Source organism: Sinohyriopsis cumingii, chromosome 2 (assembly GCF_028554795.1).
Source record: "Sinohyriopsis cumingii isolate HCF-2022 chromosome 2, ASM2855479v2, whole genome shotgun sequence".
Lineage (NCBI taxonomy): Eukaryota > Metazoa > Mollusca > Bivalvia > Unionida > Unionidae > Sinohyriopsis > Sinohyriopsis cumingii.
In genome coordinates this window covers 94,644,621-94,669,245 of record NC_142962.1, presented here as the reverse complement: position 1 = coordinate 94,669,245, position 24,625 = coordinate 94,644,621, and the positions used below count along the sequence as shown (strand labels likewise).

The window sequence follows — 24,625 nt, the reverse complement described above, 5'->3', positions numbered from 1 at the left end:
ATCTCTTTTTATTCTTTGAAGCTAAAATATCAATCGTAACAGCAGATGTTGCATGCCTTGGTACATTCCGGGCATTGAATATAAAAATAAATTATTTTAGAGGAATTTATGTATTTACGAACAGGGACTCTTGAGTACTGTTCAAATAGTGTCGTTACGAGCAAAGACTCCTGAGTGCTCTTCATTTAGTGTTATCACGAACAGGACATAAATATCTGAGGCAAAGTGAAGTTTATAAATTATTATTTTTAACAAGAAAATATCCCCCTAGTCTCGACTTGCCACCCACCCACTCCACCCACATTATCGATATCTGTTTTAAAAACCAGTTTTATATTCTAATTTTCAGATTATGGGGTGTATGTGAATAACAATCCGGGTCTTTCTGTCGCTGCCAACGCCAACTACAATGTATTTGTAGCATGTTCTGATGGTAAAGGTACCACAGTGAGGAAACTGGTAGTGCATGTAGTGGCAAGCAACAGTCCCGTTATAACCAATTTGCCAAGTAAGATACCATGTCAATGATGTCACTTGCAAAAGAAAATATCGTCACTTGTGAAAATGTTGGGTCACGTGCTAACTTCATTGAGTTTTATCGCCAACAGTTAATTTGAACTTTTTCTGGTGGCTCTGCTGGGCTGGTACCCTAAGCACGTTCATTGTGTGCCTAATGTGTAATCCGGCACTCATTCCAATTATTCACACATTTCTGCATAGTCAGTATGACCAATATCCAAATCGTAAAATTTATTACCTCACAATGAATTTAAAGACATTACACAAAATATAATATAATGAAAAATAATTATTTCCAGCATTTGGGAAACCCATTTGAATTTAGCGTTTAAATTTATATTGATCTTTATATCCAATATAACTAATATTTTATACTTACTAAAAAGTCATGCAATTTTATTTTCAACCAGAGATTTGGTGGACTATGTGTAACACAAATAACACGCTCTGTGTCACATATTACTTACAAAGTGTCGAATAATCTCCATTCATTTCCTATTGTTTGACTTCCATACCTCTCCATACACTTTCTGCTATGGAGGAGGATTACCACCATATTATATGCATGTATTTTCTAAGCTTCCTTGATGCATTATTTTAAATGGCTGCTTGCAAGTGTTACTTTCATAATTCTATCCATGTATATTGTATTCTTCAAACATGCAAATTGTACGTGGCAGTTTGCAAATGTTACTTTCCTTCTTCATTATCGTCAAAATGGCTGCTTGCACGTGCTACATTCATAATTCTAGTCAAGAATTTTCTATTCTTCATTCATGTAAGCTGTAAAGGACTGCTTGAAAGTGCTTCGATCTACTTTCCTTCCGCGCCATTGTATCTTGCATTTTGCCAAACGCTGAATTCATTCCGTAGTTTGTCGTATGGCAATTGCTATGTCAGTTATTACAAGTTTTAATATTCTATTTATAGACTTGCTATATCACAAGTTACACAGATTGCACCTTATAAAATCATGATTATAATGTAGCATCAAGCACGTTGCAAGTTAGCATCATGGAAGTTATGATATCATAATGCTTATTTATGACAACATATGGCGCTGTGACATGTTAATTTCTTACAATACGACTACTCCCCTGACCTTATCAACAAGAGGTTATACCACTTTATGTCATGTTTGGGCGTCTTATTTAAAATATCATCACAGTCAGCTGATTTCTCAGAGTATTAACATTCGGAAGAGAAGTGGCTTGCAAGAAGCATAAAACAAATTAACTGTATCAAATTGTATACAATTAGATGTATTTACGCAATGTTATATTTCCGCTGACCCCCCCACCCCCCACCCCCATTTTTATTTCGACATTTTGTGGGTGTAATTTACCGCTACCACACGGTGGCACAATAGGGTAGACGATTACAAACAAGATGTTTGGTCCTAATTTGTTTATATATTCTCATTTACAATGTTATCAATTTATAGCATATTTATTATTTTAGAGTGCAGTGCAAATTCGGTGTTACGTATCAGCAAGGACCCCATAAGGCTTGAGCAAACTGCAGATAACTGCACCTCAAGCCATGTGTAGTGTCGAATTTCGAATTATATTGAACTTTTAATGTGAATGAATTGAACAGTAAAATTTTATCGCACTTAAGCCAGAAAAGTCTTTGTGAAGGGTCACTTCGACCTTCCTTCTTTTCTCCCCCGAGACAGTGATAAAACTTGAAAGACTAAATTTTAAGACTGGGTGATGTGACCATGGGCATTGCTATGCTGTCATGAGAATGTAAACATTCTACCAACCATAATCGCTTGATAGGAACCTATGTCAAATTAACATTTTCAAAGGGAAATTGATATGCCGTACTTCACAGATTCTATAGATGCTATCTGAAAATCTGACGAAAGAAATGGTTGTTTTGGGGAAAATTTAGGAACCACCGCCTACGATTGGCCAGAATAAATTAAGGCGTACACTTTAGAAGCAATGAGAATTTAAAGTGACGACCTTAGTCGAAATTCTAGTGTCTTAAAATTCATGAGAGGAGAAGTTTGAATCCGAGGGAAGCCTAAAGGAAATAGTGCTTACCTCATTAAACGGGAAAGGGACCAGGTGGCTGTCTTATAAGAAAAGACAGGGTTTAGTGCTAGGAAGCACAAGTTCTGAAAGAAAACAGCATTAAGGAACATCTTTCTGAGAGAGAGAGAGAGAGAGAGAGAGAGAGATAGACGGGACAGTCTGAAGACAGAAGTCCGAGAGAAAAAAGAAGGACGAGGTCAGAATAAATGACCAGGAAGCCCATGAAAGGACGAAGCATAGAGAAGAGGAAACGCTAATGCACGGTCAAGGGAGCAAGGTGATGCAAATTAGTCGTGGACATTGCGCTCTTTTCACCACTCGTTATTATGATGAAATAAATCCAAACTAGACACTGTTTTTAAATTCTGTTGACATAAATTAGATTGAATTGGAATTGCCGTTTTTAATTTGTTTTGATTAACTTTGTTATTTTTCTTCTCTAAGGGGGCTCGTATTGCTTTATTTCTTTCCAATATTCTTGCTCGGTTCTCTGTTGAAATTCTATTCTTTTCAATCCGACCGGGCTTTAACATCGAGGGAGGTCACCCTCTAGATAAAGCCAGTCAAATCCACTTAATCACCTCTCCTACTAAGAGGGACACGTTACAAGGCCATACTTTCTCTTTCTGCTTTTTTCACGAGAGAGAGAGAGGGTACATCACAGAGATGAAGATTCTGTTCATGCTCTGATCTCTATGAAATTAATTTTTCATGTTAATCTGTAGTTTATACTGGCAGCTAAATTATATATATATATATATAAGGTAAATATTCAAATTATACAGAATTCTTATATATGTAAGACACGGATGATTATGTAATAGCCAGCAGCAGAAGGGAAGGCGAACAAGCTCTAAATGGTTCAAATAAGCCTTCCTGGAAATCGCAAAAATAAATCGCGATTGTCTCAGTATCCGGTATGAGACAACCCTGTCAACGAACTTAATAAACTCTAATTGACTTACCCAGCCTATCGCTGATAAGTTTTTCTGATCGCGAAAAATCGCAGTGATCGCGTCGGTGCCAAGTTGGAGGCAGCACCCTCTCTGCTGATATTATCCAAAAATTGTATCAAGACCCACACGATATCTTGTTCTGGGATCATGCAGATTTATTGTTATAAATCCGTGTGGAGTAGCATGCGCTCGTGAAAAGAAGTTTCTAAATTTAATTATATCCATGTCACCGCCACACCAGTTTTGATGAATATTTCGCAACGTATGTGTGTCTACTCCGTTAAACACAACTAAAATATTACAGTTATCTCTGATCAGTTTTGGTATTTGTGTGTATCGCTGGGTTACATAAATTAGATCTGTGTTTTTATGTCTACCTCGAGAAAATATCCAAGCAGGATTTGCCTGTTTGTCCAACATCACATCATCGTACACAACTAAATTGTTAATGGATCCATCAGTATCATGTCCAGACGGTGCTTCACTAATATCAGTAATAAACTCGATAACACCATCGCCATTTAACGATTTTACACTTTCATTAAAATATCTAAGTATATCACGGCACCGCTGATCATCGGCAGATGGCGCAATCACATATAATTTATCCCACTTCTTCCACTTCATTATTAAGTTAAGTAGCAGTTGTGTCTTACCAGATCCGGACGGACCTATGATAATCATTCGGATAGAATTTGGGAGCGCAGCATGATGTTTAACCGGTTCTCATTTTCTTACCGCCGAAAAGTCAGTGACCTCCATATTATAGAAATATAATAAATAATATGGATTTATATTGTGTGAAATGCAGGGCGCGTACCCCAACAAGTGATCTAATAACTGTTACAACAAAAATTAACAGATCAGCAGTTACAGGTAAGTGTGAACGATGTGGTACAAAGAAATTTAAATTTATTCCCGATGACAAGTCAGGTGACAAGACAAAGCCAAAGCCAAAGTCAAATAATATCAATAAAAAAACGAGGAGGTGATATTGCCGCAAAATTAACAAAGTTACCAGGGGCTCCGTGGGCTAAATACCCAGGAGAAAAACATCTCTGAGGATATAATTACTGAGGCCCTGGAACCCGACTTGATATCAGACTTGACAACCAACACCAACCAAAACCAGGTGAATATAAAAAAACGCTATTGATAAAGCGTGTTATGCTCATGATGTAGCTTATAAAAGTAAAGATCTGCAAAACAGACACATAGCAGATGTGAAATTAATTCACGCGCTAAATTCCATAACAAATAAATCTTTCAATGAATCATTGGCTAATTGGTTAGTAAGATCCGCAATGAAAGGTAAATTAGCACTATGTGCTGGTAATTAATTATAAATGAAATCGATTTATTATTCTCCAAAAGGATATTGGAACGGTAGAGCAGCGATTAGTAAACTCGCCGAAGCACCAGGTGTCGAAAGTGCCACTGCTGAAAAATGGTTAGCACGACAGGCAATATGGCAAATTTACCTACCACCCCCTAAACGAATATACTTTGCACATTTTGATGTCAGCGTTCCTAATGAAGTTCATCAGGCTGATATTTTATTTTTACCACATGATACTATACGTCGTAAAACATACAAGTACGCGTTAAATGTCGTTGATGTTGCAAGTAGATACAAAGAAGCAAAGCCGTTGTCAACAAAGACAGCAACTGAGGTAGCTTCTGTGTTTAAACGAATTTATCAACGAAGTGGTCTACGATGGCCACAGCTGTTACAGGTTGATCCTGGCAAAGAATTTCAGGGTGCAGTATCATCCTTAATGAAAACAACATAATGTCGAAATCAGACGAGGACATACTGCAATTCATCGTCATCAGGCAATTGTTGAACGATTTAATCGAACACTTGCTGAGCGGTTATTTGAATATCAGTAAGCGAAGGAATTCATTCAAGACAAGAGATCTCGTGAATGGGTTGCAAGATTACCAAGTGTGATAGCTGCGCTAAATAATGAAATAACTCGAACAACTGCGTTGAAACCCGTTAATGCAATCAAAAGCGCGCGAATAACAATACAACGACGTGATTTTTCAAAACAACCAGTATTAGGTAATGTGACTGTAAGATATTTATATGAACCCGGTGTACCTGAAGGTGGTAAACAAAAAGCAACTGATCCTGTCTAGAGTATTACCGCACACAAAATTTCCAACGTGGTAAGATCCGCCGGAAGACATGCAATCCACAGACTAGATTCAACTGCTCATCAACGTGGATTTACACGTGAACAATTACAAGTAATTCCCGAAGACACACAATTACCACCGCGATCACTTAACTAGCACCAAGGGTGCCAGCGCCGTTACGTCGATTCATTCAAGACAGGTCAACATCGTATTTTCTCGTATATGATCGCGACTGTTATCTTTTCTATCTACGGTAAATTGTCTTGGATTATTACTCGAGTACTGCCACAACGTTTTACAATTACAACTTGCACAATGATTATTCTGCTGTTGTTTCAGCGCGTTGTTAAATTCAACGTCGAGATCAAAGTCCCGTTTTTTGTTGACATTCTGTTTATAACCGGCTAATTGTTTTCCTACTATATCGCTGTCAATATCATCATTGATCATTGACGCGTCCATGACAATTCTCCGCAACTGAGAAATTTTTCTAACTCTAGATACTGCCAAATAAACTAAGTTTGACCATTCGATACTATCATCAACAATCCAAACAACTGTATCAGTAATAGTCTATCCTTGAGATGAATGTATCGTCATTGCGTATCCTAGCGTCCACGGAGATTTATCCAAAGTTAACGCATCTTCGATAACAATGACATCAACTAAAACAATATCATTTAAGACAAGATTTTGTTTCTCGGTCTGTCCTGGTATGTCAACGTCGATATTCTGTCGCCGTGTATCAGTTGGTCTATAACACAATGGTACACGTAACGCTGAGAATTTCTCCTTGTGTGACTGAAATAACTTAGGTTGAAGTGTGTCTCTGACTATTTTTCTACTTGCCACTATCAAATCAGTTGGTCTCCACGTTTCCCAAAAGTCGTTCATAAAGGTTTCTGGAATTATTTTACGCGCTATTTCACACTGAATTATGTTCTGTTGTAGTCTGATTAATTTTTTAAATTCTCTTAATTCTGCATCAAGAGATCTATGATCATCGGTTATTTCTTCATAGTAATCTACAAAATCCTTTAGCCAACGATGTGGAGATGGTCCAACAAACGGAGGTGGTTGACCGTGATCGCCGCACATTATCACAGCTACATTCTTTAACAATAACCAAGCGAGAAACATTTTTAATATATCTAGCGACACTGTGCAGATCTCATACCAAATGATGATACCTGGAATATATTTCTCGCCCATTCGATCAGGAGTCCACGTGCCACCGCTGTATTTGAAAAAGCTGTGAAAAGTACAAGAATTGACTCCTCGTTGTTTCATTTCTCTTGCAAGTCTATGTATTGGTGTTATTACAATCATGTCATCGCAATTCCGTTGAAATAATTCAATAACTCTTGTTGTCTTACCAAAACCTCCCGAACCGCTTAAATAAACGGTTTTGTATCTAGATACTGGATCATACATGGACGCCGCAGACGACAATTCTGATATCTGATTGCTATAATAAATATCTTTAACCGCAACATCCGCGGATTCACAATAATTATGTAACGTTTCTTCTTTTATTCTCCACGAACCCCATAATGCATCAGTACTCGTAAACCGAGCCAGTAATTCTAAATATTTTTTATCGATATAAAATGAATCCGTGGCAACTCTGATAAGTAAGCGTCTTCCCCATTACAAAATATATTTTTCGCTGCTGCATCAGCGACCACAAATTCATATTTATTCGGGATTCATAATTAATCTTGCACAATGCCGTTTATGATCATATACGCCACCCTGAGTAAATTTACCGATTATTTTTCTACGAGATCCTTTGCAGTATTTTCGCTGTTACCGAGTTTAATCTTAAGAATATTAGAAGCATTATTAACGATGACATCAATAGGAACATTTGGACATTCACGCTTATATTCTTCGATGACCTCATCAAGACTGATACGCTGTGACGTTGGTAACCAAACTTTAGTTTGTGTCCGATATTATATAATTGCTTCGCTGACGTCAGCGATATTAATATTTTACTGTCAAGCATATATCGTAATAATACTATTGGCGCCCAGCGTTTTTCTGAAAAATGTCTGCCAAACCAAACATAACAAACCGGATGAAGATCACTGGAGAATTCGAATGAAGAAACACGAGCAAATCCAGTTAGATCAAAATCGGGTAACGGTCCGTTTATGGCAACTCTTGGCATCTCGTTCATGGGATGTCCAAACCGCGCAAAATATCTATGACATTCTCCGTAACCAAGAAAACTCCCCGGATAACACGCGATCATGTCAACGGATATCATACCGTCACGATCATACCTAGTATTCCACAAACCGCCATGCCCGTATTAGACACAACTAGCTTGAACATCCCCGAGACATCGAATTCGTGTTGGTTTCCACGAATTTTTCTCTCTGGCAAAATGATCTGCGACTGACGGAACTGTGAAACAGTTGCAGAGCAACTCGTTAATGTGTTCTGTTGAAAATCTTTTCGCGAGTTTTCTCATTGTTTCATCAAGAGATTCTCGACGATATAAATCGCCGGTGGGTCTTACCAATTGATCATATTCTTCATCAGAACTTTTAAATAACCACACTGACACAGGATCGTTTTTACTTAACGCTTAAATAAAATGAAACATAATTTCTGAGGGGCAAAATTTTACAGTACGATTCCGTGGAAATAGTGTTACTGCGCTAGTCCAGGCGTGAGCATTATGATCAATAATTTCAATAGGAGTTCCGTTTCCCTTGTTCTTTGATTCATATAAAACTTCTCCGGTTAACGTTTTTACTATTATTGGAAATTTTAATTTACTTGATAACTCGGCAACATCATTTATTGTAGCTCCGGTATCTTTAACCGATTCGACCCATTTGTTTATTTTTTCATGTCGCTGATTAGTTAACCCATTTCCACGCTTCGCATTTGTAAAATGCTCAATTACTCGTTCGGCTACACAATTCAACCTTGAAAATCTAATTGGTGCAAGATCATTGATGTTGGATTTATCATTTAGCTGATAAATTCCATAAACAACTTCGGTCACAGGATACGCTTGAACATAATATGGTCTGTCAATACCACTCAGCTTTCCTGGCTTGGAATTTTTACTTAACAAAACGGTTTTTCCATTAGCAAGGACAGGGTCACGTTTGTCACAATTATCCACGTAGCGGAATCTGCTAGCACAATAAACTTCATTCTGAAAAAATATTTCTGATCGTTGATATAATCGATAATCGTTTTCGCCCGCGTATCGTTCATTGTAGCATCAATAACTTCGTCCACACCTTTGTCGATGACTTTGTCCTTGACAGAGTCGACACCTCTGGTGTTGCGTATAATTTTGAATGTAGGCCATGTGTGAGACGTTCCATCATCACGAAATTCTTTTTTAGCATCCCTGATAATATTAATCAGATCAGTCAGAGCTCGTCTCCGTAAGTCAGGAGTTAGTATGTCAAGATCGAATCTGGAAGTTTTCCAAGGCTTGATTATGGATAATATCTCAAACTCTTCCATATTATATTTCAGACAAGTATTTAAATAAAGAATATTTTATATAATGACTCAATTACAAAATCAGTGCAAATGGCTGATGGTAGGATCTTCAATTCCTTGTAACAAATCCTGCGTAAATGAATTCTGCGGTCAACATTTGCGAAGTGTACGACGAGGAAGTCTTGGTCCACAACCCTGTTTAAGATGTGGTGTTGGAGTTAAAAGGAAAACACAGCTGTGCGCGCGTTGTGATGGTAAGAGATATAGCGAGTTAAAACGTTATTATGACAAAAATAATAACACCCTTGACAGAGTCAAGGTCATTGATAAGGTTATAAAAACTCTGAAGACTATATATCCACATTTGAAGAAAAATTATAATTTAGACAAATAATATTACATATAAATGGAGCAAAAAGAATTTGTCCCAAATCCAATCATCAAGAATTATGAAGCATCTTGTGATGGTACAATTAGACACTGTCGGCTGAAGAAACCAGTTGGTGTAGTTAATAATACTGGTTATCTTAAATTTAAAGCTGGGAGAAAAATTTATTACAATCACAGGTTTGTATTTGAGGTTTTTTACAAAGATGGTCTTGTGATCGATCATATTGATGGACAAAAACTTAATAATAATTTATTTAACTTGCAAGCTATCAAGCAGAGCGAGAATTGTATATTAGGAAGTACTGGAAGATGTAAAAAAGTTCCTAGAGTCGTTAAATCTTTAAATACAGAAATCGGCGAAGAAATAATATTTCAATCAATGAAAGCGGCTGGCAAGTATTTTGACATATGCATACCTTCAGTACAAAAAGTCGCAGAAAAAATATACAAATCGTCTTTTTCTCAAAAGTATAAAAATCGGATTTCATTCTCTTATGTCCCAATAGTGTTAGATGCAGATAACGGAGACAACTCTGCCGCGATTGTGTAAAAAAAAGTATAGAGTTCTCTCCGCTGACTTTTAGAAGATTGGACAATGCACATCATTTATAGGTATTATATATTATCCAGAAAATAAATAATTCTGATTTGTTAAGTAGAACTAAATTCAAGTTGTATTATTTTTTTCCAATCCAAAAGTAACTGCATTATTTTCTTGCAATCCAAAAGTAACTATATAATAATTTCTCAAACATATATCAATACAAGGTTCCGTGGCGCATTGGTAGATGGGCAACCTAGAAGTTCACATAATGGTGTAAAATATTTTTCTTTTAAATATATAATATACTGTATAATGAATTACGAAAATATTAACGGTCTAATTTCTGCTATTAAAAAATTAGAGCGCGACGGCATAAATTTATCTGATGAACTAAATCCTGAAAAAATTTATTTCTGATTTTGAGACACTGCAGGAAAGAAAAGAGGACGGAGCATACACGCTGCCATCTGAGTACAGACTCGTAAAGAAAATTCAGACAGCTATGTGTCAATCGCTGGCTACAGTAGAAGAAGAAAGAATAAAGGAATCTGTCAGTCTCTCTCGGGCCATTGAAAACATTAGATCAGAATTATCTCGGGAATATGAGGCAAAAAAGACAATTAATTCTCGCGTGAGGCAACTAAGAAAGATTATATCCAGAAATGAAAACGAAAGTTAGACACATTCATGGAAATAAAAATGAAAGTATGTCCCTGACTCTGTCAGGAGGATTATTTTTTTTCCTTGTCCTTCACCACTGACCAATTTTCAGTAAAATGTGTTTTTTGTGTAATCAGTCGATTTACACGATTTTGACTACCTATTACCCTATGAAAATTAACAAATCAGTCGATTTACACGATTTGACCACCTTATTACCATTCAGAATTAACAAATTTGACAGATTTTCAGTAACAAATAAATTTCTTATAATATTTTACTGAAATCTGTCAGTGTAATCAGAATTACAAAAATATTATAACAAATTTATTTTTTACTGAAATTTGTTAAATTTACACGATTTTGACTACCTATTACCCTATCACAGTTGAGAAATCAGTCGATTTACACGATTTTGACGACCTATTACCCTATCAGAATTGAGAAATCAGCCTGATTTTCAGTATATAAAAAGATTCTTATAATATTTTACTGAAATCTGAATGATAGTTTGGATCTGATTATTTGTCAATCCACCTTGCTGATTTTATCAAGAACGGATAATTATTTTTCTTTTTGGTACTGTTGAAATCGTAGATTTTTCACGATTGGAAATCCTTGAAAATCGTAGATTTTTAGGATTTTACATATAAATTTATACTTATCGTCTCATGCCTTAAATCCAGCAAATGCCCGGATTGCTTAGTTAGTTTGAAATGTATTCTTGATAATAGTGGATTATGACATCGTAGATAGACCGGATTGATCGGCTCTTGTACAGTCAGATATCCTGGTGGTGCTTTCGGTGTGAACGAATAAAGAATAAATCCTTGCTGCGCTTGATTTGATATTGTTGTGTCTGTGCTGTAACTTCAATCAATTACATCACACACAAGATTGACCGCGACCACCTGGGTTATATTTACGATTTCCGGAGATACGTGGCGGCCTTCTCCGTGTGGATTATTGTTGTATCGGAGAATAGTTGGTAACGGTAGTGTTTTTCTCCATTGTTCAAGTATTTCAGAAAAGAACTCATCGATGATTTTCTCGGTGGATGTTATTTTTTAACTCGGTTGCGTTATACACGGGAAATTTAAAATTTAGCAGTTCAGCTTCTGTTATCGAATATGCAGTTAAAAATCTTTGTTTATAGAGATTTATGTCATCAGTGTAATCAATTATTACCTCAGTTACTCGCTGGTTAATATATTCCATGTCGGATACAAGCTGATTTAATGTTTCTATTTGTTTAATGTGTTCACTGCGTGAACTTGCTATATCAAAAAGATGTTCTTGGAAACTTTGCTGTAGTCGCCCTCGTTGTCGTTTATGTTCTTGATTAATAAATTTAAAGTATTCAATAATTTGATCTAGGCGAATAAGCACAGACTTAGCTCCTCCTCTGGGAATTCGTTCATAAGTAAAATAACACTGTATATTGTCTTCGCTATAGAAGCCAAAATTACTACCCAACGTTGCATTTTTTATGTCAAGTAAATGTTGTTTGTATGATAGAGTAATTTCGTGGTATAATTGCTTGTCCGTGGTATAATCAGACTTTTTTGGTTCTGGTAACGGTGGTGATACTTCAGATGGAATTTCAAGCTATCCTAACACTGTTCTAATCGATAACTGATATATATCCAAGGCGTAATCGGGAGAGTTTATGGGCTGTTATTGTTATCTTGGATTCCCTTCCTGTGATATTTTTTATTCTGCGCTGTAATTCCTCATTGATTTCTTCGATTTGATAGCACCCGGTTGGTATTCCAACAAAAGTCCAGTCGGGTGTACCATCTGGTTTATTTTTATTTGCAAACACAAACGAATTCTTTGCTGGTAATCCACCAAATGATTTTGATCTAATATTTGGCCAGCTATGGTATACTCGCAACTGTGCTAACGCGATCTCGCTTACCGGAATCGCAGTTGGAAAATTAATACTGAATTCAGGCTTGGTTGAGCTTACTGTTATCATCTTGTTCTTGCCGGAGTTGTATTTGCGGCTACCTGCTGAAGTAGTTCTGTCATTATTATTTTTATTTTCTTTCAAATGGTGGTTTACTTCATCGTATATCTTAACCATTAATTCGGAATCTGATATCGTTGTATCGTCGAGGCTTGATGATATCAGCGACGATAATTTAAAATATGCTGTTGTTGCCGTGTTTAATTTCAGAACATAGTCGTTGATTTTGTGCTCGTGAACGTTGATATCTTTATCGCGATAATATTAAAAACACCTGCAACAGCCGCTGATGATGAAACGCATATTGTTACTGCTACTGCACTTGTTACTGGCGTTAGCGCTGATAATACTACCCCGGTGGACGCAACTAACGCAGATACCGAATAAACCACAATATCCAAAACATCTACACGTCGCTTGTATTTCTTTTACTTTCAACGTATACTGGCCAATGATGGTTTTCAACTCTGATTGCCATTCGCGTACTATTTCGTATCTATATTGTTGAACATTTAATGTTGTAGTTGACGCCGTCAACGCCATTATTATTTTACGCAGTACCCAACTCAGGTGTTTCAACAACAAATTCCAGACACCACCAGTAAGATGCTGCGGTTAATTTCTTATCAGCTGCTTCCATTATAAATGTTTCTTCGGTTCCTTTATTTAATATGACAGACAAAACCCCAGAAAACTTGTCGGTTGAATGCCGCCAGGGATACGTTGTAAATATCTCAAATTTTGCAGCACGGAACACAGACAGCCTGTACACACCAGTGACTGATGCGGTATGTTTGAGAGTTTTATTTTGCTCTGACCATGTTGCGAATCCAGATGATACTGTGTATACTATGTTAGTAATATGCCCCGGAGTTACTCCGGGTGGGATTTTAATTAGACTAATTTTGTTAACGATTTCAGGAATTCCACTTACGACATCTTCTAGTGTTTTCTTAATCGTATCCAATGTTTTTTGATAGAGAGTTTTGCGTCAGCGGTGAGAGGAGTACCAAAGAATTCCTCTGCGGTTTCATTAATTTTTCTAAAGTTCCTACGGAGATTTGTAAACGCGCTTACGTGAACATCATACTCGGCCCTCAACGTGGATAATTTACCATCAACGGTGCTGTAGTTAACGTCAACATATTTTTTTGTTGCCGCGTCTTCATCAGATGTTGGATCTGTTACGGCTACTATTTTATTTCCGTTCATGTTGAGTTCACCTCTCATTGTATCGACAGTTGATTTTAAACGATTAGCAACACTTTTTGTGATTTCATCTCTAATGGTTGTAAATGATATACTTTAGTCTCTGATTTTTCCGCTGTCAATAAACACAGGGATATTATCCGTGACCGCACCGAGTACTCGTCGAACTATGTCATTCCATTTGATATTGCTGGTTTTTAACATACCATATCGGTCCTGAAAAACAATAACTTCATCTCGGTCAATCCCAGAGAGATTCACGAGATCATTAAGATCGTCTTTTGTCGCATATTTTGATAAATCAATATCATCGCGTTTTTTGTCTTTACCCTTGCTGAGATATCTCCCGTAAATATCAACCATATTATTTTTAAGGGTTGTTTAAAACGACGATGAGTTAACAAACCTGTTTGGGGTGTACTCGAGCACGACTTTGTGAGGTGGTTTGGTTCATTTTGATAACGCGTCAAGTACAGTAATTACTTCACGGCCACATATTGGTGGATCGGTTAATGTTTGTGTTGGTAGCGTTAAGTACCAAACTGGAATTTGAAATCCGTTGATGTACTTTAGAAATTCAACTGGAGGTGCTAACCCATACGAATCGAAATAAACAATTCCACGTGGATCAATCGCGTAAGCAACCCAATGAGTTCCTGGACCATCGGTGTTATCAAGATTAATAATTCCTGCTTCTTTGGTATTCGGTTGGCTCGGTAACTGATCTCGCATAAAAACACCTCTGAAATTTTTTATTTTAAGTTGCATAGCAGCATCGAATAAATCAAAATTTGACATCGGTGAAATACTCTGTGTTAAAAACGTTTTGGGTACCATGAGGGCGGATTTCCTGGAAGTCTAAGACCCGCTCCTTTTTTTATATAACCTTTTCCAGTTGCTTTCTTTAATGCCATTCCAGCAGCGTTTCCAACAGCACCTAACGCGGCTGCTTTTGCAACAGCTGGAGCATCAGCAGCAATTAATGCTGGTATTGCTGCGAGAGGTGGAAATATACCACCGGTTTTAATCATGTCTTTGATGGCACTTGGAGCGAAATCAAGTTGAACTCCGGTTTTTGCTTCTCGCGCTTTATTGAAATGTTTTAGTTTAGTTCTAGTCAACGATAACTTGTTTGGACCACCACTAGCAATTTGATCTCGCTTCAATGTTACTTTTGTCCCGCATGCGCTCGCTCTTTTTGATTGTAATTTTTTCACTTGACCGGGAGTCAGAATGACATTAACGTGACTATATGACATTTTCATAATTAACGCGGTTGGTCTATTGTCTACATGTTTTCTACTGGTGCATCAATAACTCTCATTCGCCCACCAACACCTTCAAGTAACATTGCTTTATCGCTGAGGATAACTGCGATTGCTCTGTAATCTCTATAAACAACTGGTGGACCAGCACCTTCAATAGGAGGGGCTGTTACATTAGCTCGAAAGTGTATATCAACGACAGATTGTCCAACTAAATCAAGATGTTCCAGTGAAAAGTAATAGATTGGATAATATGTTGCAAAATCTAATTGTGATATTTGTAAGCCAGTATCTATATTTAGATCATGTCCTAGATATTTCGTCAAACGATGATATACACGTGCAACATGATTTGTATTAAAATCTAACAGTATAATCTCAGATGGTTATTGATGTCCGTTTATTCTTAAGGAAACTTCAGAAACACCAAGTTTATCAAATATCATATGACTCCGTGTTTGTGAGTTTAAACGTGCAGTATCTTGAAAAGCAATGAAAATATGTCGTGGTGCAGAAACTCCCTGCTGCGATGCTATATGCCATGTGAATAAACCATTAATTCTACTTTGAACAATATCCGTGGTTACTGTAAACCATGATAACAACGATTTACCACCTTGATTCATAAAATAAAGTAATCGCTGTTCTTCAGCAATTGCCGGAGTCATTACCGGCATCCATAACGAAAGTTTTGTTAGTATTACTTTACCAGCATCACCCACAGGTCGCCAGATAACATCTTCGTTAGTAGCTTTTCTAAAAAGCACAACTGTATGTCTTGCTCCAAAAATTACTTTTCTAACATCTCTACAAAATCCAAATATGTGTGACAACGAAATTGCACATGAAAATCTTCTACGATGAGCACTGAACATTAATTTACGCGTTGTAAATCCTAAATTAAATTCTGTATTAGCACCATGAACCACCGGCCATACGTCAGCGTCAACGTTGTTGGCATTGTTTCTTGGTCGTCTTATGTTGTACTGATCATTGTTAGGAAAATCAGAAGTGTCCTCAGCAAACATCATTGATGGACCAGCTGATCTTGTATAATCATCAGAATATCTTGCCAAACCTATTATTGTTGTAGCTACATCAACATTATTTTCAATTGATTCAATTTTTTCCGTCAATCATATACGTAGCACTTTCAAACAAGACCATAATTCCATTACTAACAAAACCGACTTTAACATTATCTCTGTATTCTGTATCATCTGTTTTTATAATTTCACCTTCTACTTCAATAAATGCTTCAGCGGGTAAGAAATATCTGCTTGTATCTTAAACCTGTAATTCAATTCGTCCTTGCTAATTTCGATTTCGTGCGTCATAAGAATAATACTGAAAATCACGCACTGATTCATTTTTAAGAACCGGTTCGTCTATGTCAAACGCTGTGTCGGATTCACGTTTATACATTTTATTATAATTTGTTATCGTCTAAAACGAAGACCACTTCCTGATATCAGACTTGTATTTATTTGTTCAGTCCCTTGATTCATCAAGCTGCTAGTTTTTGATTTGCAGCTTGATTTATTATTTTACTGACATTTTCGGGCATAACTTCAATAATGGGTAATTTTACTGGTGGTGGTTTTCGTCGTATTAATCTTGCTAATATATCTTTAATTGCCAAGAATGCCGAGAATATTGTTTGAACAAACAAGACCACTTCCCAAACCACTTCCGGTTGCTCCCTCCTCTGTTGTTTCCGTGCTTTTCTTAAATAGTCTTAAGGGTGATCTTTCTTCTTTTGATTTTTTAAGTTCCTGTATCAACTTTTGCTGCGGTGAAGAAAACTGTTGTTGTTTATCTGTTGCTGCGGTGGAGGAAGTTGATAAGAAGGTTTCTGCTGGGAGAATTGTTGTTCTATTTGTTTCACTCTCTCTTTATAAAGTCTCTCTATTCCTTCAAAAAGACTTCTGTATTCTAAACCATCATCTCTGGCTTGTTTTTTGTTTTTATATATACGATATATCCATTTAATAAGATTATCATCGCTTACTTTTTCAAAACCGGGTTTTAAAATACTAGATTTATTTAACATACTACTTAATATTTTGTTGGAATAATCATGTTCTTTAGTATTTCTAATATCTTCGACAAAACCTTCCTTAAATCTTGCAATCAGTTTGATATTTTCTCTTATTTGTTTAGGTGCAAGTTCTTTTTTCACGTCGGCGACTTCAGTACTATTTTTGCCAATACCTTCAAGCATTTCTTCATCGACGGGAGGAGGTTGAGCTGCAGCTATATCAGTTGGAAGATCTCGTAAAATCGTTTTTGTTTTTTTAGTTCTCGCTGTTATTTTTTCAGTTTGTTTAGCAGTCTGTTTTGATACTGGAAGAAGATCCTCCTTAATAGCCGTTACGACTTTTTCAGTAACCTTTGTAACGGGTTTAAATAACTGTTCTGTACCTTCTGCGTATTCAACTTGTGCTTCTTGTCTTGCTTGCAGTTTTTCTTTGACAGCATCTCTCAATGGTATATATTTATTTATTGCCTCTAATCGCTCTCGAGCTAATCTAGCGGAATATGGTTCTCCGATGTTTGCAATTATTGATATAATAATGATTTAATTTATAGCAGCAGAGAGGGTGCTGCTTCCAACTTGGCACCGACGCGATCGCTGCGATTTTTCGCGATCAGAAAAACTTATCAACGATTAGGCTGGGTAAGTCAATTAGAGTTTATTAAGTTCGTTGACAGGGTTGTCTCATACCGGATACTGAGACAATCGTGATTTGTTCTTGCGATTTCCAGAAAGGCTTATTTTGCGAAACGGAGAGTGAACCATTTAGAGCTTGTTCGATCTCCCTGCTGCTCCATCACATCTCCATTTTCATTTTAAAGGAGACCAGAAACGAATGGAAATATAGAATAATAATAAAAGTACTATAGCAGAAAACCTTATTCTGAAGTATCATCTGCGACCGTAATGCCAATATTTAAATATTGGCCTATCTTCTAGGAGCTGAATTTCCGTGACCTCGTATGCAAAATGTCCGCGCCTATTCGGTTACTTTCGGGATGTGACGTCATAGTAGCGACTCCAGCAGCCCAAGTGGGAGTCGCCAGAGTAAAAGACAATACCGTTTTGCGTTGCTTACGGGTGTAATAGAACATTAAGAAAAGCCTGTGGACATATTTTTTTTCTTTTCCGAAAGATAAAGGCATAATGAAAGAATGGGTACATTATTACAAACGAGTCGATTTCAAAGTAACACCATACAGCACTATATGCTCGTTACATTTCTCAAAGGAGGGATCATGAAAAAATGGCAGCTCAAAAATACGCAAATGCTTGGCCTAGACTAAAAGTTGGTGCTGTTCCAGACATACCTTTGGACATTTTAAATCCTGGGAAAAGTGTTAAACGTGTGAGTTACGAAAATAGGCAGAAGGACGAGTAAGTGACCACAAAATGCAACAATCAATCCACATATATTTTATCTAAAACATCAGTGCTAAAAACAAATCTGATAGCCCGACACCCTGGGCCCCTTCTGGTTTTAGTTTCAGCCCATCCTGTATTCAAAGTGAGGTGCCCGTCAGGCTTGTCGAAACAAACATTGTTTGCCAGAGGAAACTTTGATCGCGCTGGTGAAATGAGTAAATGTATTTTCAAGATGTTAACATACATGCCGTTACACGGTACAATCTAAATCAAATCACCACTATCCTAGGTGAAATTTAGATTTGATTTTAATCAAATGGAAGCTTTGCTAAAAATAAGATTCTAAACCTGTTGTGTTTCAAGAAAACACAATTTTCAGTAATCTTATAAAAATTAAAAATTAAAAAAAATGCAGTGTATACATGTAGTATGTATAAACGGTAATCTGTAATAATTGGAACTGATATAAAACTATTCCTTGGGCAGTTTAAAAAGCAGCGATTAAAAGAAAAGAGGTCAAAGTTTCACATTAACTTGTCTGACTGTGCGACCGCCCATGGGACGTGCCTTTTCTTCCTGTGATACGCCTTATTATTCCACCATGACAAGCCCCTTTTGCATATTCTGGTCAGCTCTGGCTAAATTGCAAAATAGCTAAAGTTTTGATTTAAGTATGCAAACAATAAAGCCGGTGTAACTAATGAACATAATCCTTATCCTTGCATTGATCTTGTGAAAAGAACTGCCCTTTGGACATACTTCAAAGAAACCATGTTCGACAGTGTGTACGTGTAAGCACCAGCAATTGATTACCAAATAAACGATGCCTATTTTGTTGTTACTTACGATGCCATGAACTTTATTTTAACAGTTCAAATCTGCAGTCACAAGTTACCGTACATGTGGCAACTGTTTTTCTCAAGTTTTATGCCCCACCTTATTTCCTTAGGTTTAAGTCTTAATGCATGTAACACTGTTTGCTGAATAAAATATTTATTCAGAATTAGTTCTTTAGGGCCACATATACTGCATGGTATATTTTGTTTTATTCCTTGTAATTGAATCATGGTAATTAAACTTTTACATATACGGTAGAGGAATGTCAGGTGTTAACTGGCCGAGTTTCTTTGGCAGAAATGGACATGCGATTTTGTTTGCAGAGAAAATTTCAAATTGATCATTCATTTAAGCTAATTGGTGACAATTTTATTCTTTTAATTTTTTTTTAACTATAGTACTGTTGTTGTAGTTGTTTAACAACATCTGAAATTTACTTGAATAATGTTTAATCTTCACGTTCTATTTACTGAAGAAGAAAAAAAAAAAAGAACTGTTGTATGATATTAATTATTTCGTCCAGTGCCGGATTTAGACGTGTGTACGTGTGATTTGAATTTTTAACGTAGTTTTAACACTTTTTCAGTCATATCGCTACTATGTCTGCAGTGTGGCAGTTTCGACTGTGGATTGCATACGTTATATCTATTTATAAATGGTTTGGGATCGGGGTTTTTTCTTCTGACAAATGAAAATTGACAGACATAATGTAATAATCGTGACTTCGCTGCGCAAAATTGAGAGATATTACGAGATTGGGAGGTAGATGAAGAAATACCCCCAAAATGGGAGGTTTTTCTCCCTGCTTGAGAGTTGACAGGTATGAACTGTCCGGGCTTGTGGAATTTCATTCAGGACTTTAGTTTATTTAAGTCACCAGCCCGGGGCCTGTGCCTAACAAATTTCTTTTAGCACTTACCAGTACAGTACATAAACTATTATATCAGATTGCAGATTCAACTGTTGAATGTGCAACCCAAATGTGGTCTCCTCCTGTCTGCCTCGCTTGCCAATGTTTATGTTTGTATTCGAGGACTGGCTGGTATAGCGTCACGGTACCACGTGATCTGTCGTCTCATCAAAACTCGGAAAAACCCGGCAATTTACGGAATCGTGGTATCTTCCACGCAATATAATCACTACCCGCTTACGATATTTAATTTATAAACATTGCAGTCGAATTAAAATCTGTAGAGAATTACATACGTAAAAGGAAAATTTTGATTTCTAGTCTCCTTTAAATCTAAAATTACAATATAATAGCAAGTGTGTGTGTGTGTGTGTGTGTGTGCGTGTGTGTGTGTGATTTGGATTGTTAACGTAGCTTTAAACAATTGTTTAATCATATCGCATCGATGTCTGCAGTGTGACATTTGATAGTGATGTTTAGTACTGGGGCATCACGCTGCAGACATGTAGCATGATGTCCCACAGTCACATTATTCTGACACTAGGACATAGTACACAATTAATTTTACTATATGTTCTCTACATTTGTTTCTCAGTACTGACCTTTCCACTGTGTGACAATCAATGCAAATCATATGTTAATCTAAAATACCTTCAAAGATGACTTCACGGTGAAGTTCTTGTCAAAGGTTGACCTGCTCTTTTTTTAGATTATTGACTGTCAACATAACAGCATGTAACCAGAACACGAATTTCACTTCCGGATCATCACCAAGGCCTTATTACTCACTGTGCACTGTCGCCAAAATACATACAGACAACAACACCCTGAGCTCATATTATCAAGAATAAACAGTTACTTTTAAATCCCTACCAAAAATGCATAAATAAAACTCTTCTATCACCACCAAAATGAGATAGGAAAAAATGTTCTAAAAATAGACTAGAACTACATTCGTGGGTACTGAACTGGAAGTATTAATTGTGATGTAATTCCACTAGGCCGACCAGTCCTAACACTAACCTCTTAATGCTGAGCGCCAAGCGAGGCAGCTGTTAGTAACATTTTTGTAAGCTTTGGTATGACTCGACCGGGAATCGAAACCACGAACTCCCGCATCCGAGGCGGAGGCTCTAGACCACCGGAGCGGTCAATATCAAGAGGTAAATGATTTGCAACAAGAACATCACACACAAAACATATATTGTAGCATAGCTATATGCTAGAAAAAATATGAACTTATTTCATTACATAAGAAAATAAATTCTATATCTAAACTTAAAGAACATTTCCATACAGTTATAAAATGCTTTATTTCCACCGGTATCAAACTAGAAACTACATCGTATTTATCCATATATGAAGCGATATTTATAGTACAGAAAAGATGATTGATTGTAATGTACTTCACTGATAAAACATCAGACTCATTTGGTAGCAAATATCAAAATAAAATATATTGAGTACAAATAACGTTGCTACCGCTATCAGTAACCAGCTCAATTTATTTTTATTATTACTGCTATAATACAGTACCAAACTTGCTTGATACATTTTTATATGAAATTAATGTAGTAGTTAAAAAGATTAATAACATTTTTTACATGTATCTCCTAAAGATGTGATTATTTTTTCTTAGAAGAGTAACACCCCACACACACATAATTTTTTTTAAACACTTTAGGCCTTTTTAAGGCTACTCACAGCTCAGGCTGTTGTAGCATCCATCGCTCCCCTCCCCGCATAAACATCTTCATTTGTCTGTGATTTTATCATTATTTTGTCCTGTTTAAAATATAACTTAATACTGTCATGGCACAAAAAATATCAGCACAATACAACTATGCAATAAATCAAAATAAATAAAAACTATATACAGTCCTGTGTTTAATTTTTCAAAGGAAATATTAGACAAAATTAAATATTTAATTTAAAACGGCATTCATAAAAACGATATTTTTAGATGAATTAGTCAAAAACAAAAATTATCATTCAGGTAATCAATTATAACGAACAAATACCTGGGTTGTCTTGTCCTGAAACCAAACAAGTACCAGTTTGTTACTTTGTGGAGACCACCTGATGTACCTGCTGTTGATGAGTGGTCAGTGAGCAATCAAATTGTTGTTCCTAAGTCGTATAGACAGGAAATTCATAGTGTGTCTGTTAGTTTGGCGTCAGTAAGACTTATCACAAGATCCTGAATCATTTTTATTTTAAAATTGATGTTTATAAGTACCATAGATCTTGTCACACTTGTCAAATGGAAGGAAATCCAATCGAAGATATATAAGGCACATCTGCAACCTATTCCTGTATTTGACCATTTGACAAGCCATTAAGCAGAAAAATGGTAAAGTGTCGGTTCCTTACCTAATACCAATTCAAGCAACAAACACTTGTTGACCATAATGTGTGCATCCTCAAGATTTATATAGGCTATTCCTTTGATGAATATTAAAGCAAAGACTGTTCTAAACGTTTAGGCAATGTTTTTTGCAATACTTGTTTGCCACCCCAAATCTGCCCAGCAAATTTGTGTTTGATTATTTACAACAACGTATGGATGAATTAGACATCCAACAGTTTAATTTTTCTGCCTATCACCCTGAAAGTCACGAGGCTCACACAAGACTCAAAAAACACTCTCACCTACCCAGGATACACGTATACAATTATATTGAATCAAACCTTAAAAAAGACAGTGATCATTAAAATCCTGCGTTGTATAATTATCGAGTAAGATCAGGAGAGTTTTTCCCCCATGTTGGTAATTATCACCAAATGAAAGACCCATTGATTACCCTAAAATAGCAAAAGACTGTTCCAAAACACCCTCAACTACCCAGGATACATGTAGGCAATTAAATACAATCAAACCAAATAAAAAGAGAGTGATCAGTAAAATTCTACCATGTATAATTTTCAATGAAGATCAGTAGAGGTTTTTCTCATGTTGATACTTGCTGAAGGAAAGACCATAAGATTGCCCCAAAAACATGCTCATCGACCCAGTATACAATTACAATAACTCATTGAAATATGCAGTTTTGATGCTCTCTCTCTCTCTCTCTCTCTCTCTCTCTCTCTCTCCCTCTCTCTCTGATGATAGATAATTCACTAAACTACTTTTGTATTGCAAAGAACACCATACTTAATAAGTCGGAATCATTCCTGCGTCACTACATTCATATTTATTTCAAAAATTCTTTTAAAGTTTTTTGTTTAAATCACATTTAATGTGACAAAGTGCAGCTGAATAATTAGAACCTTAGGGTGCTATATTTATGTCTTTTAAATTCTGGAACCAATTAATGATTTTAATTGGTTTGATAATGGTAAGAATTACAAAAAATAAAAGTAAAATCTCATGTAACATAATGTCTTTTGCCTCTAATTATTTCCACATTTAGAGACAAATTTTAAAGGATGCAAACCGGTTTAAAGGCAGTTTTTTTTTATTTATATAAATACATTCCGAGTTTAAAGGTTGAGGTTCTGTACATTAACAACGCAAATTAAGTATTGAAAAATAATTGTACACTAAATCTAATACTTCTAATAGCAAGTAAACAGTGTTATCACGATACGAACATGACTTTCCACAATCTGATTATTTCGGCTTTTGCGACAAAATATCTTCCAAAATGAAGATTGTGATAAGAATTAGAAAACCTTTAGGATTTCTTAATTTCTTTTTAATGTCATTTTACCTATGAAATGTATTATGTGCTATTGGTGTTGCTATGAAGTATATTATTTTCGCCCGAGCTTACGTCCAATAGTATCACAGGAAAGGATAGACGTCTGTGAGGTGCGTCAAAATGGATGACGTACAATACGATCCTTATAACCAGGGGTCGTCTGATGAAAGCTCGTTAAGAAGAGTTACGAGGGAGTATATCATTGTCGTTTCTGATCCTTACTATGCTAAAATAACTAATGTTTTCAAATGTAATGAGACATATCACTAAGAAGTAGATTTCTTAAAAGTACAATGTTTATCGACATAAAATGAATGCCACAAAGTTCCGTGGGGAGCATTAATTATTTCTGGTGAAGGATAAACTTTAGAAATTTAGAGCGCCGTCTGTTGTCATAATGCCATGCTAACATGTAGTATGCCATTATGACAACAGATGGCGGCACGAGTTGGACAACAAAGACGATATTGATAAAGCTTATCATTTATATTGTTTTAAGGCCAAATCTGTATGAAAACAGCAGTTGGAATGACATAATTGTAATATGACAAGTTTATAAACAGAATATAAAAAAACTTTTAGTAAC

At 36.2% G+C, this 24,625-nt stretch overlaps 1 protein-coding gene across 1 annotated transcript in view; it reads left to right on the top strand.

The window, feature by feature from the left end:
• The first annotated feature begins 352 nt into the window (after positions 1-352).
• The window catches only part of LOC149805409 (protocadherin gamma-B2-like), a 39,283-nt gene continuing 15,010 nt past the window's right edge, over positions 353-24,625 (top strand). Inside the window, exon 1 of the mRNA XM_089934197.1 lies at positions 353-508. The gene's annotated coding sequence lies outside the window, so the exon portion shown is untranslated. The remainder of the gene's footprint in view (positions 509-24,625) is intronic.